At 36.3% G+C, this 5,315-nt stretch overlaps 1 protein-coding gene across 2 annotated transcripts in view; it reads left to right on the top strand.

The window, feature by feature from the left end:
- Positions 1-3,377: 3,377 nt before the first annotated feature.
- The window catches only part of LOC107750308 (arf-GAP with Rho-GAP domain, ANK repeat and PH domain-containing protein 2-like), an 87,493-nt gene continuing 85,555 nt past the window's right edge, over positions 3,378-5,315 (top strand). For both annotated transcript variants that reach the window (XM_016565631.1, XM_016565632.1), the window contains exon 1: positions 3,378-3,795. The gene's annotated coding sequence lies outside the window, so the exon portion shown is untranslated. The remainder of the gene's footprint in view (positions 3,796-5,315) is intronic.

Here is a 5,315-nt window from a genome sequence, read left to right as displayed (position 1 = left end):
ATAGAAATTCATTACCCATTCTCAATGGGAAAGTGCCCAAGCAACATTGCTCAAAAAGTTGCCCTGTGTATCATCAGCCTTAGTCTTTTGTTCATGAAAGCTGCATTTATTTGATCAAAAATACAGTAAAAATGTAATATTGTGTATTACAATTTAAAATAACTGCTTTCTATTTGAATATTTGAATAATCCTGTGATGGTTATTACTCTAGTCTTCAGTGTCACATCAAATCACTGATTTGGTCCTCAAGAAACATTTATTATTATTATCAATGTTGCAGACAGTTGTGCTGCTTAACATACTTGTGGAAACCAAATACATGTTTTTTCCAGGATTTTCTTTTATGAATAAAAAGTTAAAGCATTTATTTGAAACAGAAATCTCTTGAAACATTGTAAAAGTCTTTACTGTCATATTTGATCAATTTAATGCATCCTGCAGATTAAAAATAATTAATTTCTTAACAAAACAAAAAAACACATTAGAGTTTGTCATTTTAAGGGAGTCCCGGGATTTTTAAAAACTTTTTTATTTATACACCTTTAAAATATTTTGATTTAGACTATTTTATGCACTAATTACATAAGAATGCTATGCATGTTAGTACTGTCACAGTCATGCCAATACAGCTTTGAGACAAAGCAAGACACACACAAACACACAATTTGGAAAGGCTCCTTCCTTTACAAAGATCACAAGCTTCTCATGAAGCACTTACCCACATCAGCTGTTGTCACTTGAGACTCATGAGGGTGTGTGTGTGCCAAATTGGAGTACATCCTACGCTCAGTGAGTGTGTTTGCTGTACCACAAAGAACCTCTCTCAGCACACACACTCTCTGGGTGTGAAGCTCACAAAATGTCCTGAGGACCTGAAAAAGTCTTGCGTGAACTCCAGCTTGAATGTCTTACGGCCATTAGAGGATTGCTCAGGTCCTGTTTCTTCTCTTGCTTTTACTGGTTGTAAAACTCAGTTCCTCAGCGGTTTCTTGTAAGAGGTCTAACAGATCGTTCTTATGTGAGAGTATTAGCTGGTTGGCTAAATCTATTATATTTTCAAGTGTATTCATCGAGGGCCTAAAGGAGCATAAACTGAGGATCTGATTATTAGAGAAATAGCAGGTGATACACAGTAGCTCTTCTCTCCGTCTCTCCTTCTCTCACTTGTAAAACCAGTATTTACCACTCCAGGCCTGTAAAATAGGGCCGTCATGGCAAATAGAAGGCATGACTGGAAACAAAAGCGTCCCTTAGAGATGAGCAATTCTAAAGAAGAGTAATGTCTACATCTGTGAATGGATCCTGTAGTCTTGTTCTGACCCAAATGAGACACAGATAAGGGTCTTACATATATGCAAATACTGTGTATTGCTACTATATGTATTGTTAAATGTAGTGATATATGTTTATATATATACTGTATGTTCACCAAGGCTGCATTTATTTGATTAAAAGACAACCTTGTAATTTTAATATATTTAAAATATATTAAAATATATATTTTTTATATATATAAAAAATATTAGGAATAATTTATTCCTGTGATGGCAAAGCTGAATTTTTAACAGCCATTAATCCAGTCTTCAGTGTCAAATGATCCTTCAGAAACAATTCTAATATGCTGATTTGATGCTCAAGAAGTATTCATTATTATTATTATTATCTATGTTGAAAATAGCTTTCCTGCTTTATATTTTTTGATGACCTCACAGTTCAGAGCGGGCTTCTAACATTCATGAAAATCATATTATTTTCATAAAAGCGACTGCAGAAAATTTACAAATGTAATAAGCCCCACATAAATACTGCCAGTATTTACTAAAGGTAACAGAATTAAATGTTGTACATATCTGAGAAAAAAGGTTTTAAACAAGCCCGCAGACTAAATGCAATAAGAACTTGAAATAGCTTAACTTCTAAAAAAGCTACAGAACTTTAAAACCATCATGTGGTCAAATATATTGGGCATACACGAAACTACCGTAGACAACCACCGTAAATATTCTCAGATAGCAGCACACCCATGGAACAATAAGAATATTGCACACAAAATTGGCAAAGGCGCTCTTAAAATGAAGTGTTGGAATTTAGCGCCATCATGTGGTAAAATTGTTGAATTGCACAAGGCGTTCCTTCAGGTGTTGACAAAGCTCTCATGACAGCTATTGTGAGTCAAGCTTGTTCTTTCACATTTGTACATGATGTATTTTATATCTCGGTCATGCATCTACATGCATGTGTTTTTCAACTTCAGGCACTTTTATATTTGAGTTGATGTTTATTAAACAGGTTTTAGCTTTTTTCTTGCTGCATTATGAAAGTCGCTTTAAAACTTGGAAATCTTTTTCTATGCCTTTATTATTTTTTTACTTGCCATTTGTCTTTTATGTACATTTTAATCTGAAAATGTTAAGATTAAAATACATTTTAATCTTAAAATGTTCATCTAAACAATACAAAAATATAATTAATCCCTCAGTTGTCTCACGTTTTTTTTACATCACAACCAACATATTTGTTTCCTTTGAGAGTTGTACTAAAAAGTGTACTTTTTTCTTTTACCAAACAGACACCAGTGTCAGTGAGATTCTGTGAGATAATTCCCAATCATGCTGTAATTATTTTAAATGCAGTTGTCAAATTTACACCGCTCTGATTTCGATCACAAAATGCTGTATTGTGTTATACAGCATTTATTTCGATCACAAAATGCTGTATTGTGTTATACAGCACTTTGTGATCGAAATCAGAGCGGTGTAAATCACGTTTTGGTGGAAATGTTGATGATGTTTGCCAAAAAAGCACAAAAGTACAGGACAGCAAGCATACTCCTGTGATGCATGTATTGGCATTGTTAATAATCAAAAGCAAACAGGGCCAAAAGTGCCCATAGTTGAAGAAACACTCTTATAACATACACTAAGTGCAAGGTTATCACGTAATATGACTTAAAGTTTCTGGTATGACACATAACATAGGCCAGTGGTTCTCAAACCTGTCCTGGAGGACCCCTAGCCCTGCACATTTTGTATGTCTCCCTGATCTAACACACCTGATTCAACTCATCAGCTCGTAAGAGACTGCAAGACATGAATTGGGTGTGTTAGATCAGGGAGACATACACAATGTGCAGGGCTAGTGGTCCTCCAGGACAGGTTTGAGATTGAGAATCCCTGACATAGGCTACCACACATTTCTCAACTCTCTCTTCTCTCTGTATTGAACTGTTTAACGGTTTTGTATTGTGCTTCCAGTTATATAAAAAGATGCACATCTTTATTTCCATGCCAAAGAAATATGTTATCCAAGAAATAGAAATGTGAATGTACTTGAATATCCCAGCAGATGTGTTATTATGCGCTGTGGTTGGGTTGACCTGACATGAATTCCTGCAGAATCCGTCGCTGGAGGCGCATCAAGCTGCAACATGCAGAAGAGTGGAGAGATACGGTGTTTTACTGATTCAAAGACCGAGAAAGAGACATTTTTGCAAATTGAGCTAATTACCAACATTATTACATTGCCATGTTATTTGAATTGTAATTGACTCTACCTCATGCCTGGGCATTTGTCCCACATGTTTACAGCGGTGTAGTATAGAGGCGCGGTTGGCGTGGCCCGGCGCAGGTAGGCGTGGAGAGCCGCGCGCCTAGACTCGAAATCCGGAACGACCGCTGGATGGAAAGAAACTACGGCATGAAGACAAACGTTTTCAACCTAAGCAGGCAGTGACAACTTCTCGTCAGAAAGTTACAGCGACATTTTGACAGCAAGAAGGGTGGTTACGGTTTGAGGTAGGCTACGTTTTGATAAAAAAGACCCGCTTCATTTTCCTTAACAACAAGATTTCGCTTTGAGCGCCTCACTTTCGTTCATGGCGTTATGTTATTGTACTTAAATGGTCATAAATCAGTCTAGTTAGCCAAACAGACTAACTGGGTTACAATCTTTTGTTTTGTAGAGTGTCTTGCTCAGACACTCCTTGTGTAAACACTCCCTCAGCTTGTTAATATTGCGCTCATTCACTCGGGCCGTCAAAACAAAAAAGTGACAAAAGTTAAACCCACTCATACATTAAGAGCAAAGTTCTCACTTATCCTCTACAAAGTTTTCACGTAAAAGTAATGTTTCTGCAATACTGATAACATTTGTTATCATAACAGATAGCCTAACAAATACATGTTGGTGGGAAAAAGATTTACTTTGTTGTTTAACGAAGTCTTAGCTGCTTAAATTTTTTTTTTTTTTTAACGTAGCCTATGTTTTTTACACAAGCAAACAATAGATCGCTTTTATGCTGTTTATTATGTGCCATGCTAAAGATTTGATTATATTGTGACACCGGATATATTTGTGCTGTGAAACATTTCTAATAGCTGGACTTTGCTCTTTAGTGGTGGATTTTTATGGGAGAGAAATGCTTGGTATGTATGACTCAAGAGTAAAACGGGGACAACAGAGTATCCAAGCGAAATATCTTCAAGTGAAACTCCTGTCATTATTTACTCACCCTCATAATGACTTTCTTCTGAGGAACAGAAAAGGAGATGTTAGGCGGAATAACAGTCTCAGTCACCATTCGCTTTCATAGACTGTTGTTCTGCCTAACATCCCTTTTTGGGTTTCACAGAATGACATGAGGGTGAGTAAATAACGAATTTTGGGTAAGCTGTTCCTTTAAGCACATTCTTTGTGTACATTCTTTACACTATAATCACTGTGGTTTACAGTGGAAGTCAGGCACGGGCCTACATGCTTGTGCTTGTTATGAAGACAAGAAGATAGCATTGCAACATTTTTTGCAGGTGAAGAGGGACATTTGTGTAGAATATAACCACATCCAAATGAATGCAGTTTGCAACAATGTTTAGGAAAAGTCTATCTGACAGATTAGCGTTCATGGTTTTGTGAAGCATTTTGGGTGTTCCAGTGCATTTAGAGTAACATTTTCTACTTGTAATGATGAGCAGTTGATTAACCTGTCTGTACTGGTGGAATGAAGTTCAAATGTGCAAATATTTGGTGTTCTTGGTCTTTGAGCTTTTAAGAAACATAACTTTTGTTGTATTTTTTTAAAAAGTTGTCTCAGTTGGTTTTGTTTGCAATTTGCAAACAAACACCGTACTAGAATTGTTTATCAAGCAGACTGTCTGTAAAAAAAGGCTTTAAAATTATAATAATATCATGAACCGCGTATAGGACCAACAATATGCAAAATAACAGAAATTGATAATTCTGTGAATGCATACCAGGGCCGGACTGGGACGCAATTTCAGGCAGGGAAATCTCACATTCATCCAGGCCACACAGAAGG

Source organism: Sinocyclocheilus rhinocerous, unplaced genomic scaffold (genome assembly GCF_001515625.1).
Source record: "Sinocyclocheilus rhinocerous isolate Xijiao unplaced genomic scaffold, SAMN03320098_v1.1 scaffold692, whole genome shotgun sequence".
Classification (NCBI taxonomy): Eukaryota; Metazoa; Chordata; class Actinopteri; order Cypriniformes; family Cyprinidae; genus Sinocyclocheilus; species Sinocyclocheilus rhinocerous.
This window is presented reverse-complemented; position numbering and strand designations above follow the sequence as displayed.